This window comes from Tursiops truncatus, chromosome 6, assembly GCF_011762595.2.
Source record: "Tursiops truncatus isolate mTurTru1 chromosome 6, mTurTru1.mat.Y, whole genome shotgun sequence".
In the NCBI taxonomy this organism is placed as follows: Eukaryota; Metazoa; Chordata; class Mammalia; order Artiodactyla; family Delphinidae; genus Tursiops; species Tursiops truncatus.
This window is the reverse complement of record NC_047039.1, coordinates 42,276,017-42,291,259: the sequence shown is the minus strand read 5'-3', so window position 1 is coordinate 42,291,259 and position 15,243 is coordinate 42,276,017. Positions and strand designations below refer to the sequence as shown.

Genomic DNA, 15,243 nt, shown 5'->3' with positions numbered 1-15,243 from the left:
TTTATATGTGCAAAAGTAGCTTTAACCATCTGGATATTTGCAATCACATAGATAAAACATATAGCTGGATGAGCTTTTAGGTTTTCATCTAGATTTCCCTGTGTCCTCTCCAGGGCTTAGACAAAAATGGACACTCAGTAGGCACTCAGTAAATACTCACTGATTAATATCTGCTATTCTGTACCAAAAATCATAGGCTCTCTCTGTGTTGGAGATTGGGATATAAAACGTCATCCAGCTTTCTTCTTTTCATTTCTTTTACATGTTTGTTTGAAAAGAGTGGAGCTTTCATCAGTTTTTTAAAGTTTTATTTATTATAATTCACATACATACAATTCACCACTTAAAGTATACAATTCAGTGTTTTCTTATTATATTCACATACATACAATTCACCACTTAAAGTATACAATTCAGTGTTTTCTTATTCTATTCACAGCCATCACTACTGCAATCTAATTTACAAACATTTTGGTTCCCACAAAAGAAATCCCATACATGCTAGCAGTTAACCTTAATTTTTCCCCTGCCCACCTCTGCCAGTTCTAAGCAACCACTAATCTACTTTGTCTGTATACATTTGCCTATTTTTGACGTTTCATATGAATGGAATCACAAAATATGTGACCTTTGTGACTGCCTTCTTTCAGTTAGCATAATATTTTCAACGTTCCTCCATGTTTTAACATGTATTATGTATTCGTATTGCCAAATAACATTTCACTGCATGAATATACCACATTTGATTTATCCATTCATCAGTTGATAGACATTTTGGTTGTTTCCACTTTGGGACTATTGTCGATAATGCTGCTCTGAATATTGACATACGAGTTTTGTGTGGATATTTGTTTTCATTTCTCTTGGATATTTACTCGGGAGTACAATTGCTGAGTCATATGATAACTCTCTATTTAACCTCTTGAGGAACTACTATCTAAGCATGTATATTTGCAAAAGTGGCTACACCATTTTAAAATCCCACCAGGAGTGTATGAGGGTTCCAGTTTCTCCAGTATTACAGGCCTCCTGCACCTGGAGGAGAGCTTTCTCCCTACAAGTGGAGGCTGAGTCAGGGAAAAGAGACCCAGTACACCAGGCCTGCTCTGCTTCTCTGAAATTAGAGCTTCTATAAAATGGAGCTGGTGGAGGATGAGAAAGGCTAGCAGCCTGCTCCTTCTGGGGTGAAACCATAGGCCCAGGCTGGGAGCTGGCAAGAAAGGGAACCCCTGTCTTCTTGGTGGTACACATTGGGAGTAGAACTCTTGCAGCACAGAGGGATGAAGGGAAAGAGTGGCCCAAATGCCACAGACTCTCCCTAGTCTTACCCAAGATTCAGTAAATTTTCTTGAATAAATGATTCTCAGTCTCTATATATCTTTAGGACAATTCTGAAGACTTGGAATGATTGTTTTCTGTATATATTATTTTCACCAAATTGTTCTGATGTGAAGAATGTCTGTGGAGGTCTTTGCTCCTCTGTTCTAGACGCTTCCCCCCATTTCACTTTTTTAAATCACTTTCTCTTCGTCTGATACTTTTTGACTTGAAGTAGTTTCTCTGAACTTGGTGACTGATACTCAATTAGCTATCAAATATACTGTTTATACATCACTGACATTTCATAAGAAACAATAGAGGCCAGTCAACAGTCAATATAGCATCATATACCGAGTGGAATTATTCTTCAAAATGAAGGTAAATAAAGACATTTTCAGATAAAAGATATTTTTTTTGTCAGCATACTGACACTTCAATAAATGATAAGTTTTTCAGGCTGAAAGGAAATAGCAGATGGAAATTCCAAACTTTTGTAATGAATGAAGACCATTGGAAATAGGAAATACCTAGCAAATGGTAAGACTATATATTCACTGCTTTAAAACACATATGACTATGTTAAGCAAAACTTACAGCATTATCTTGAGAGCTTAGAGAGTGTGTAGATGTGATACATATGACAGCAATTGCATGTTGTGTGGATTGGAGGTAAATGGACCTACAAAATCGCAAGACTTTCACATTTTTATGAGAAGTTCTACAATATTAACTCTAAATGGACTATAAGGAGTTAGCAATACATACTGTAAATCCTAGTGACAACACAAAAACATTAATGCAAAGAAATGTAGCTTAAAAACCAAGTGATAAATAAATAACAAATCTGAAAACGTCCAAGTATCAAAAATAAGAAAGAGGAAAGAGAAACAATAAACAGAGGGGACAAACATAAAATAAATAAAAGTTTATAAACCTAAATCCAATTATATTAATATTACATTATATATTAACAGAATGAACACACAAAAAGAGGGTATCAGAATGGATAAAAATGCAAAATCCAACCACATGCTGTCTATAAGATTGCATTTTCAACACGACACATGGAGGTTGAAAATAAATGGGTGGAAAAATATAGCATAGAAATTGTAATCATAAGAAGATTAGAATAGCTATATTAACTAAAGTAGACTTCAAGACAAAGTAGATTGTATTATTAAAGCAAAAGAGGGATATTTCTTAACAATTAAATGGTTAATTTGTCAGAAAGACGAGACAATATATATTGCCTAATAAGAGAATTTCAAAATGCATGAAGAAATGTTTGACAGAAATAAATGAAGAAATAGATAATCCAAGAGTCAGGCTAGGAAAATCTTTTCTTTCCACAATTAATAGAACTCTAGACAGAAAGACCAGTAATGATATAGAGGATCTAAACCACTCCGTTAACCACCATGAATCAACAGCCATAGAACACTGTACTCAACAACTACACAAAATACACTTTTTGAAGCACACATGGCATATTCATAAGATAGACACTATATGGTAAGCCACAAAACAAATCTAAATAAAATTAAATACTGACACCACAGTATGTTTTCTAACTATGATACCGTTAAATTAAGTTCAATGACAACATGTTTACAAAACCCCAAGTATTCGTAAATTAAAGTATACAGTTTTTTTAAAATTAATTTTAAATTTTAAAAAATTATTTTTTATTTTATATTGGAGTATCATTGACTAACAATGTTGTGTTAGTTTCAGATGTACAGCAAAGTGATCCAGTTATACATATACAAGTATCTATTCTTTTTCAAATTCTTTTCCCATTTAGGTTATTACAGAATATTGAGCAGTTCCCTGTGCTATACAGTAGGTCCTTGTTGGTTATCTATTTTAAATACAGCAGTGTGTACATGTCAATCCCAAACTCCCAATCTATCCCTCCTCCACCTCCCCACCCCGTAACCATAAGTTCATCCTCTAAGTCTGTGAGTCTGTTTCTGTTTGGTAAATAAGTTCATTTGTATCTTATTGGTTTTTTTTAGATTCTGCATATAAGCAATATCATATGATAGTTGTCTTTCTCTGTCTGACTTAATTCACTTAGTATGATAATCTTCAGGTCCATCCATGTTGCTGCAAATGGCATTACTGCTTTCTTTTTAATGGCTGGATAATAGTCTATTGAATTTATGTATCACATCTTATTTACCCATTCATCTGTCAATGGATATGTATGTTGCTTCCATGTCTTGACTATTGTAAACAGTGCTGCAGTGAACACTGGGGTGCATGTATCCTTTCAAACCATGGTTTTCTCCAAATATATGCCCAAGAGTGGGATTGCTGGATCATATGATAGCTCTATTTTTAGTTTTTTAAGGAACCTCCATTCTGTTCTCCATAATGGCTACACCAATTTACATTTTCACCAACAGTGTAGGAGGGTTCCCTTTTCTCCACACCCTTTCCAGCATTTATTGTTTGTAGATTTTTTGATGATAGCCATTCTGACTGGTGTGAAGTGATATCTCATTGTAGTCTGATTTGCATTTCCCTAATAATTAGCACTATTGAGCATTTTTTCATGTGCCTCTTGGCCATATCTATGTCTTCTTTGGAGAAATGTCTATTTAGATCTTCTGCCAATTTATTGACTGGGTTGTTTGTTTTCTTGATACTGAGCCACATGAGCCGTTTGTAAATCTTGGAGACTAATCCAGTGTTGGTCACATCGTTTGCAAATATTTTCTCCCATTCTATGGGCTGTCTTTTTGTTGTGTTTATGGTTTCCCTTGCTATGCAAAAGCTTTTGAGTTTAATTAGGTCCCATTTGTTTATTTTTGTTTTTATTTCCATTACTTTAGGAGATGGATTGAAAAAGATATTGCTGTGATTTATGTCAGGGAGTGTTCTGGCTATGTTTTCCTTTAAGAGTTTTATAATATCTGGTCTTCATTTAGGTATTTAATTCATTTTGAGTTTATTTTTGGGTATGGTGTTAAAGAATGTTCTAATTTCATTTTTTTTTAATGTGTAGCTGTCCAGTTTTCCCAGCACCATTTATTGAAGAGACTGTCTTTTCTCCATTGTATAGTCTTGCCTCCTTTGTCATAAATTAGTTGACCATAGGTGTGCAGCTTTATTTCTGGGCTCTCTATCCTGTTCCATTGATCTGTATTTCTGTTTCTGTGCCATTACCTTACTGTTTTGATGACTGTAGCTTTGTAGCATAGTCTGAGGTCAGGGAGCCTGATTCCTCCAGCTCTGTTTTTCTTTCTCAAGATTGCTTTGTCTATTTGGGGTCTTTTGTGTCTCCATACAAATTTTAAGATTTTTTTGTTCTAATTCTGTGAAAAATGCCATTGGTAATTTGATAGGGATTGCATTGAATCTGTAGATTGCCTTGGGTAGTATAGTCATTTTGACAATATTGATTCTTCTAATCAAAGAAAACAGTATATCTTTCAATCTGTTTGTCTCATCTTTGATTTCTTTCATCAGCGTCTTATAGTTTTCAGAGTACAGGTCTCGCCTCCTTAGGTAGGTTTATTCCTAGGTATTTTATTCCTTTTGATGTGGTGGTAAATGGGATGGTTTCTTAAATTTCTCTTTCTGAACTTCCATTGTTAGTGTATAGAAATGCAAGAGATTTCTGCATATTAATTTGGTATCCTGCAACTTTACCAGACTCATTGATGAGCTCTAGTAGTTTCCTGGTAGCATCTTTGGGATTTTCTATGTATAGTGTCATATCATCTGCAAACAGTGACAGTTTAACTTCTTTTCCAGCTTGGATTTCTTTTATTTCTTTTTCTTCTCTGATTGCCATGGCTGGGACTTCCAAAACTATGTTGAACAAAAGTGGTGAGAGTGGACATCCTTGTCTTGTTTCTAATCTTAGAGGAAATGCTTTCAGTTTTTCACCATTGAGAATGATGTTTGTTGTGGGTTTGTCATATATGGCCTTTATTATGTTGAGGTATGTTTCCCTCTGTGCCCACTTTCTGGAGGGTTTTTATCATAAATTGGTGTTGAATTTTGTCAAAAGCTTTTTCTGCATCTATTGAGGTGATCATGTGGTTTTTATTCTTCAATTTGTTGATGTTCATTTGCAGATATTTAAAAATTCATGCATCCCTGGGATAAATCTCACTTGATCATGGTGTATGATCCTTTTAATGTATTGTGGAATTTGGTTTGCTAGTATTTTGTTGAGGATTTCTGTGTCTATGTTCATCTGTGATATTGGCCTATAATTTTCTTTTTTGTGTTATCTTTTTCTGGTTGTGATATCAGGGTGATGGTAGGCTCATAGAATGAGTTTGGAGGTGTTCCTTCTACTAACTTTGGGTTTTGTTTGTTCTTCTTTCTCTAGTTGTTTTAGGTGTAAAGTTAGGTTGTTTGAGATTTTTCTTGTTTCCTGAGGTAAGATTGTATTGCTATACACTTCCCTCTTAGACCTGCTTTTGCTGCACACCATAGGTTTTGGATTGTTGTGCTCTCATTTTCATTTGTCTCTAGGTATTTTTTAATTTACTCTTTGATTTCTTCAATTTCTTCAGATCCATTGGTTGTTTAGTAGCATGTTGTTTAGCCTCCATGTGCTTGTGGGGTTTTTTTTACAGTTTTTTCCTTGTAGTTGTTTTCTAATATCATAGTATTTTGGTCAGAAAGGATGATTGATATAATTTCAATTTTCTTAAATTTACTGAGGCTCACTTTGTGGCCCAGCATGTGATCAACCCTGGAGAACTATTGATATGTATTTTTTTTTTAATACATTTATTTATTTTTTGGCTGCATTGGGTCTTTGTTGCTGTGCACGGACTTTCTCTAGTTGCGGTGAGCGGGGGCTACTCTTTGTTGCAGTGTGCGGGCTTCTCATTGTGGTGGCTTCTCTTTGTTGCGAAGCACAGGCTCTAGGCACGCGGTCTTCAGTTGTTGTGGCATGCGGGCTCAGTAGTTGTGGCTCATGGGCTCTAGAGCACAGGCTCAGTAGTTGTGGCACACGGGCTTAGTTGCTCCGCAGCATGTGGGATCTTCCCAGACCAGGACTCGACCCAGTGTCCCCTGCGTTGGCAGGTGGACTCTTAACCACTGCACCACCAGGGAAGTCCCTGATATGTATGTTCTTATTGCCTTTCTGCTAATTGTTTTGGGTATGTGTTTGTAGGTCTTTTTTCTTCCCTTCCTCTTTTGTTCTTTTCTCTCGTGATTTGATTAGCTAACTTTAGTGTTGTGTTTGGATTCCTTTTTCTTTTTTGTGTGTGTCTATCTATTGCAGACTTTAGGTTTGTGGTTACCATGAGGTTTTGATATAGCAGTCTATATATAAACAAGAATGGTTTAAGTTGCTGGTCTTCTAATTTGAAATGCATTTCCAATATCCTGCATTTGTGCTCTCCTCTTCTCACAATTGCTGGTTTTTATATAATATTTGTGTGCAGATGATTTCCTACCTTTACTGTATGTTTGCCTTTACTGGTGAGCTTTTCCATTCATAAATTTCTTGTTTCTAGTTGTGGCCTTTTCTTTTCCACCTAGAGAAGTTCCTTTAGCATTTGTTGCAAAGCTGAACTGGTGGTGCTGAATTCTCTTAGCTTTTCCTTTTCTGTAAAGCTTTTTATTTCTCTGTTGAATCTGAATGAGAGCCTTGCTGGGTAGAGTATTTTTGGTTGTAGGTTCTTCTCTTTCATCACTTTAAATATTTTGTGCCACTCCCTTCTGGCCTGCAGAGTTTCTGCTGAGAAATCAGCTGATAATCTTATGGGAGTTCCCTTGTAAGTTATTTGTTGCTTTACCCTTGTTGGTTTTAACATTTTTCCTTTATCTTTAATTTTTGTCAATTTGATTACTCTGTGTCTCAGCATGTTCCTCCCTGGGTTTATTCCTCCTGGGACTCTCTGCACTTCCTGGACTTGGGTGACTGTTTCCTTTCCCATGTTAGGGAAGCTTTCAGCTATTATCTCTTCTAGTATTTACTCAAGTCCTTTCTCTCTCTCTTCTCCTTCTGGGACCCCTGTAATGTGAATGTTGGTGCATTTAATGTTGTCCCAGAGGTCTCTTATACTGTCAGAGGTCTCTTATACTGTCCTCATTTCTCTTCATTCTTTTGTCTTTGTTCTGTTCCACAGCAGTGATTTCCATCATTCTGTCTTCCAGCTCCCTTATCCATATTTCTGCCTCAGTTATTCTGCTGTTGACTCCTTCTAGTGTATTTTTCATTTCAGCTATTGTATTGTTCATCTCTGTTTGTTCTTTAGTTCTTCTGGGTCTTTGTTAAACATTTCTTACATCTTCTCAATCTGTGCCTCCATGCTTTTTCTGAGATCTTGGATCGTCTTTGCTATCATTACTCTGAATTCTTTGTCAGGGAGATTGCCTATCTCCACTTCACTTAGTTGTTCTTCTGGGGTTTTATCTTATTTCTTCATCTGGCACACATTCCTTTGCCATCTTATTTCTTCTACATTTCTGTGATTGTGGTTTCCCTTCTGCGGGCTGCAGCGTTATAGTTCTCCTTGCTTCTGCTGTCTGGCCCCTAGTGGATGAGGCTGTCTAAGAGCCTTGTGCAGGCTTCCTAGTGGGAAGACTGGTACCTGCCCATTGGTGGGTGGAGCTGTGTCTTATCCCTCTGGTGGGCAGGGCCGGGTCAGGGGGTGTTTTTATCATCAGGCAGCTGTTTATTCAGGAAGACTTTAAGCAGCCTGTATGCTGATGGGTGGGGCTGTGTTCCCACCCTGTTGGTTGTTTGGCCTGAGGTGTCCCAGCACTGGAGCCTACAGTCTGTTGCGTGGGGCCAGGTCTTGGGGAGAAAATGGTGGCCTTCCAGTGTCTTTGTCCCCATTGTGAGCCACAACTGACCCCAGCCTCTGCAGGAGACCTCCAATATTAGCAGGTAGGTCTGGCTGAGTGTCTTATGAGGTCACTGCTACTTTCTGTGTCTCCTGGTGCGCACGAGACCTTGTGTGTGCTCTCCAAGAGTGGAGTTTCTGTTTCCCCCAGTCCTGTGGAATTCCTGCAGTCAAACCCCACTGGCCTTCAAACCCTGCTGGCCTTCAAATGCTCCAGGGGCTCCTCCTCCTGTTGCCAGAACCCCAGGCTGGGGAGTCTGACATGGGGCTTAGAATTTTCACTCCTGTGGGCGAACTTCTGTGGTATAATTAGTTTCTAGTTTGTGGGTTGCCCACCCGGCAGGTATTGCGCCCCTCCTGCTGTATCTATCTTTGTGGCTTCTTCTTTGTCTTTGAATGTAGGGTATCTTTATTAGTAGGTTCCAGCACTTTTTTGTCGATGGTTGCTCAGCAGTTAGTTGTGATTTTGGTATTTTCGTAAGAAGAGATGAGTTCACGTCCTCTACTCCACCATCTTGTCTCCTCTGTCCAAACTATACACTTCTAAATAAACCATGGGTCAAAGAAGAATTCACACAAGAAATTTTAAAATATTTTTAAGTGATTGAGAATAAAAATACAACATCAACAGTTACAGAATGCAGCTAAAGAAGTACTTAGCAAGAAATTTATAGCTTTAAGTCTTTATATGAGAAAAGGAAAAAGATCTAACTTTCCACTATAAAAGCTCCAAAAATAGAGCAAAGAAACCCAAAATGGTGAAAGAAAATAATAAAGAGCAGAAACCAACAAAATAGAAAACAAAAGTCATAGCCAGCATAATGCTATTACCATATACCCACAAAGACATTATAAAACAAAAGAAAATCACAAACCAAAATTCCTCAGGCATATCAGTGCAAAATTCCTTAACAACATATTAGCAATGAAGACATTAAGATCACACAATAAAGGGAGATTTGAATGCCAAGAATACATGTAGTTAAAGAATAGATGGCGATTTAAAGTAACTCCATTGTCCTCTTTTCTAATGGATCCTAGGCTGGTGGAGAGTATCTATGGTAGAAAGGTTGATGTGTTTCCACAAGCTATTAAGATAGTGATTGTGAAAAATGAAATATTGGATATATTCTTAATGGGAGGCATTTAATGTGGGAAATTGGAAACTAGAAATTTTGAGGTTCTAGAGGAAAACCTAGAGGAGAATCAGGGAAATTGTGATAGGGTTTGTTGTAAGGTCATAATTAAATAAAAATTCTGCTAGATTTCCTTCTAGTGGGTCCAGCCTTGCTTACCTGAAGTCAGATATTCAGGAAACTAAATTTGAAGCTTTCTTATGGACAGGATATTTAACCTAAGCACACAGACTAGCATGAAGTAAGCATTTAAGTAGATACATAGTAAACAGAAGAACATCACTGATATTTGAATTTTTCCCACATTATGACTTTCAGGAACCTGAGCATATGAAAGAAAGTAACATAAAGTAGATATTTCAAAGTACAGATCTTCATCAACTTAGGATGGGGTTTCAATGAACCCATCCTAAGTTAAAAATATCAGAAGTCAAAAATGCAGTTAATACACCTAGGCCAGCAAACATTGCAGCTTAGCCTCGCCTATCTTAAACATTCTCAGAACACTTACATTAGCCTACATGGGGTGAAATCACCTAACACACACAGCCTATCTTATCCTAGTGTTAAATCATGGCATTTATTGAATACTATACTGAAAGTTGAAAACAGAATGGTTGTGCTGGTACAGAATGGTTGTAAGTGTGTTAGTAGTTCACCCTCGTAATCTTGTGGCTGCTACTGCCCAGCATCACAGAGAGTATCATACCAGAGATCATTAGTCTGGGAAAAGATCAAACTTCCAAATTTGAAGTACAGTTTCTGCTGAATGAGTGTCACTTTTGCACTAAGGTAGAAAAAATCATAAGTCAAACCATCATCAGTCAGGGGTCGTCTGTACTGGTGAAATTTATCTGAAAAGAAGAAGAGAGTAAATTAATACCTATAGGGAGTTTGGAATTGTACCTTGAGTCCACATTTCTTTAAAATTTCAGGTTTTGTTTTAAGAGAATTTTCTATCAGTATATAAAGAGTAATGTTTTGATTTTATTTACAAGTTAAATTACTTAACTCTCCCCCCGCCAAATCTTCACGTAAAGTGCAGTTTTAAGATCGTGTGCCATTTTTATCTGTGGTATAGGATACCTCCTGCCATTGATACTCTACCATGTGCTTCTAGGAGTGTTTATACATTGTTTGAGAAACATCTGACAAAGTATCAATATTTTAGGAAAGCAGAATAAAAGGAGAATATTAAAATTAGGGCTCTGCAATGGTATAACGTGCTGCTATGAGAATAAAGACCATGTGTTTTAGTACTTTTTCATCCACAGTGTAAGACACATGAGTTCTCAGTACCTACACCTAATTGGAAGATGACTAATTGGTTTCTGCCTTTTGTTTTTTTTTTACCAGTTCTTCTCCTAACCCTTGTCCCAGTAGCTCACTGACATTTTGTGTAAAGTTCACTTTAAAGTTAAACCTTCCCTTCAATACAGCATTTTAATTTAACTGTTTTCTAAACTCACTAAACAAAAATGTTTAAACAGCAGGTACATATTTGGAAATGAAGGTGCTATTTACAGCATGTACATATGACATGAAATATACCTACTTTAAGGAAGAGAACAGTGAAACAATGTTTTACTGTACTTTTTATTATAGTAAAATGTATAGTTCTTCGAGTAAATTATTGTGAGAATACAGATAGTTCCATAAAACTCCACTGCAGTTTATTCATATTTACAATTATAATAAATCTTTTCCAACTCAGCTATAATAACCTGATTGAGGCAAAAACTGAATTGCAGAAGAATGGCATCTGCAGTGTTGCCCCAATTTTACTGCAACGTGTATAAGCAAAGTGTAATTATGCAGTAAAAATAAACTTAAAGAATTATGAGCCAGGTTTACAGATTAAGACATTAATTCTTTTAATATCTGAGCAGTCAGTGGTAGTGTTAGTTATCTATGGCAATTCCTTACCATGGATTTACTAAAGCCTAAACAAACATTTAGATTTCATTAAAGCCTATCCAGTGGACAGGAATGCTGGACTAATTATTTAATACCCAACAGCAGGGCTTTTTACGTTGTTAACAGGGTGTATTTGCAGTGCCCAGAAGGCTTGGGGTTATCACTCCAGAAAAGCTTGTTTCAACCTCCTGATTTCATTTGGTTCTCCTAACGCCTCACTGGACCCCTGCGATTACCTTTTTCACAGCGTTTATCCCACTTTGTTGTCATTTCCTTGTTAGAAGCCTGACTCCTCCACCAGCCTGAGTTCAAGTCTGCTGTGTTCTTTTTGGTGTCACTACCACAGTGCCAGCACATTAGGAAATGTGATCCATAAGGACAGAGCAAGCATTACATCCATGGAACAAGTATATATTTGTTCTCCTAGACACATCACCAGGGAGATTTTGGTGTTTGTGTGCAATGTTTTTAGACAGCTTTGGCCAGTTTACCTGGTCTAGGACCATATCTCCTTCTCCTAGTGCTGCTTTCTGTCCTCCAGCCCCATTCCCCACCCCAAGCCCCGCTGAAGGAATAAACCCCTGGTAGAAAGAAGTCAATAGGAGAGAGAGGGATTATTTGCCCAGATCTTTAAGACTGATTTTTTAATCCCTCTCTTAGCCAGAGTTCTCCAGAGAAACAGAACCAATTTCTCATCTATCTCTATCTATCTATCTATCTATTGAGAGAGGTTTATTATAAAAAATTGGCTCACGTGATTATGAAGACTGAGAAGTCCTGTGATCTACCATCTGCAAGCTGGAGACCCAGGAGAGCTGATGGTGTAATTCCTGTCCAAGTTTGAAGGCCTGAGAAGCAGGAGAGGTGATAGTGTCAATTTCAGTCCAAGGGCAAGAGAAGATAAAATGAGATGTCCCATCTCAAGCAGGCAGGCAGGAATGGGACACATCCTCCCTTATTCACTTTGCTGTCCACTTTACTGTGTTCACCACTTCAAATGCTGATCTCATCTAGAAATGGCCTCTCAGACACACCTATACATAATGTTTAATCTGGGCACTCTGTGACCCAGTATGTTGACATATTAAATAAACCAACAAGGTCCCACCTTGAGATCATATGTATTCCTGCCCCTGGGTTCAGTGAAACATTTCCTCTTTTTAATGATTTGCCTGTTTGGCTTAATCGAAACTGGTTTTATTACAAGTAATGAAATATTTTAACTAACATACCATAACTTACGACTTTTAGTTTGAAGTGTCAGCAATGAATAAGCTGTATTTTTCAATCAAATGGTTTTTCCTCATTCATCTGTGTTGCTACTAGGTCATATAGTAACTGGGTTTATCATGGGCACTATTATAGTACAGTTAAATCTCAATCTGCAAAAACAGGAGGTTGGCTGGGAGTCTCTGTTTAGTATCTTCCTTAATCTTTTTGTTATTTAAATTAAAATCACCTGTTTAAATAGCCAAACTTAACTTCAAGCCATAAAACAGGCACTCCTCAGAGTAGGAGCTTTAAAAAAATTACCTTCCTGTAGAGACAAGTTGGTATCTTAGCACTGAGCTTGTTTCAGCGATTACAGTGATGTCCCAAACCACATCTTGGGGAGCCCATTCTACTGCTGACCTCTGTGATTTGGGGGAGTACCCAGCAAAAAAAGCAAATGGTGATATCCGATGTTTCGGAAATAAACTTAGGCGTTCACACATAAATTCTACCCCTCACTAACTCCTAGGCTTTTTAGGATATTTCTTTATAAGTAGTTTACTGCTCATTCTGGTGTTTATGCTTTGTGATGACCTTTGCAGTGTGGCAAGAGGAAGGTTTTATGTCCATGCTCTCTTGTGATCATTTTGTCATAAACAGCCTGGCATAATCAAAGAAAACTTAATGAACTGACAGTAGAGAGAAGGAATATGGGATTTGTGTTTTTTCATGATTTCAGTTTATTTACGTAGACTCTCTTAAAGTTTTAGCCACCTTAGATGCATACAGTACACACAACTCATGTTATAAGTGAGGAAACTGAGGCCCAGAGCGCAACCCAAGATTAAAACTTGGTTAAAATCTATCACTGAACAGGTTGTGGAGGTCCTGATTTCCTGTCTAGTAATCTTTCTGCCTCACTGTGCTTATTTTTGGTATACCAATTAGGCAAAAAACCAATTTATTTATTAATAGGGAAAAATACTTGTGGTAGTATCCTTCCTAAAACAACCTATAAGTGACCCTAGTCGTTTAAAACAGCAAGCAGAACCTGAGCCCTGACCCAAGACATCTAATTTCAGGCAACACTAGCATACTGCCCTCACTCTGACACTAACCAACCTGACTCCATTGGACATTTATGCACCCATTCAAAACAATAACAACAATAATAGTAAACCCTAAATACCCTTATCAGTACAAATAACCTGCCGTCAAGTGACATAAGATTCTTTTCTTTTCTAGCAGTTCTCATCAAATTAATTCCTGTCTACTGTAAATTAAAACATTCAAAGCAGCAGTCTGACTAGAAACATAAACTATTCCAAGGTATTTCCAAACCCAGTCTACTTCTTATAATATTTAGTGCGTATCTTGTTTTGGGACTATTTTTGCCTTGAGTGTCAAGGAAAGAGATTTCTATCTGAATAGACAAGACATGAAGAAAATGTAAATTGTCCATATATGAGGATGTTGTTGTTGTTGTTATTTGGAGTGACTTCACAAAGTAGACTAAAAGAGTTTGGGTATGGGTATGGCTGAAGCTTCCTAGGCTTTCTATTTTGGCCACTATTCTCCCACTCTTTTCAATCCAGAGCTATGTGGCTATGGATTACCATTATTTACAACGTATGCACATATAAGTCTTCTGGAGCTAGACCCATTTAGGAATGGGAAGGTTATGCACAGAGAGTCCAGGGTCTAAGAGGCAGATGGTCCAGATCAAATTCTAGCTCTGCCACCTTATCCATCCGATGAACCTGGGCAGTAAGACTTTAAAGCTTGACTAGGCACTATGTAAAATTCACAGTTGTGAAAATCAAATAAAATTGTCATGAAGGCACTTTATAAAAAGTAAAAATCACTAAACAAATGTCAAGTATAGGCCCCAGGAAACTTAACTGAGATCAACATGAGTAAATCTTTACTTACTTTCACAGCAAAAAAGATCATTAAGATACTTCTTTTAAGTTCTGTTTAATAAGACAAAATGCCAAGAGGGAAAAAAAAAATCTGGAGAGTCTGCTTAATAACAGACCATGATTAATCACTTTAATAAATGGGTTGATGTTGGCTATGCTACTGATCATCAAACCAATTTCAGTAATTCCATCAATGCAATAAAGATATTTCATCCAAATTTTCTGAGCCAGTGGTTGGCTTAGATTCAGATATGGAAATTTCTGCTTGTGTTTTTAAAATAAATTGTGTCTTGTGGCAGTAAAAGAAAAACGATATCCTCAATTTTAATTATTACAGTGGTTTTCTAATGGTTCTCAGATGCAGAATTTTTGTCCGAAGGAAACCTTAGTAGGAAGTGTCCTATATGTAGCAGTACGTTTGTTTCAGTTGATGTTAGAAGGCGCCCCACAAACCCCACCCGAGCTCCAATCTGCCCTCTTTGCTCTAGAAACACCTGAGGAATAGCTACATGATGCTCTTAGGAGCACAGTTTGAAAACCATTCGTTTATTGGAAACAAAGCACTTTGAAGTAATTTGAAATAAAGTTTAATCATGATGCAGTCTCACAATAATGCCAAATGTTACCTTTGGCACAATGAGATCTTGGATATATCTGTTGATTGACTAGCTCTATGGGTTCATATAAGCAAGCAATACAAATTATATTTTCTTTTCTCGAAGTTCTCATTGATTAGCATTAGCTTCTAAAAATTCTGACCTCAGTGATATTGGATATTTTTTAGTGGTCCTGGCTACTTCTCACAGTACACTTAGGGGCTGACCAGATATCATGCTTATTAGTTTTCTGGTACAGCTTCCATTTATAATCAGTTTTCATTCACTTTGATAATTTGCCTAATGAAAA

General features: G+C 37.1%; 1 long non-coding RNA gene across 1 annotated transcript in view; it reads right to left on the bottom strand.

Annotated features, from left to right (window-relative positions):
* Window positions 1-286: 286 nt before the first annotated feature.
* Window positions 287-15,243, bottom strand: part of LOC117312595 (uncharacterized) — a 308,456-nt gene continuing 293,499 nt past the window's right edge. Inside the window, exons 4-5 of the long non-coding RNA XR_004526988.2 lie at window positions 11,958-12,051; window positions 287-10,140 (exon numbers count right to left, since the gene is read on the bottom strand). This is a non-coding gene — a long non-coding RNA (uncharacterized lncRNA). The remainder of the gene's footprint in view (window positions 10,141-11,957; window positions 12,052-15,243) is intronic.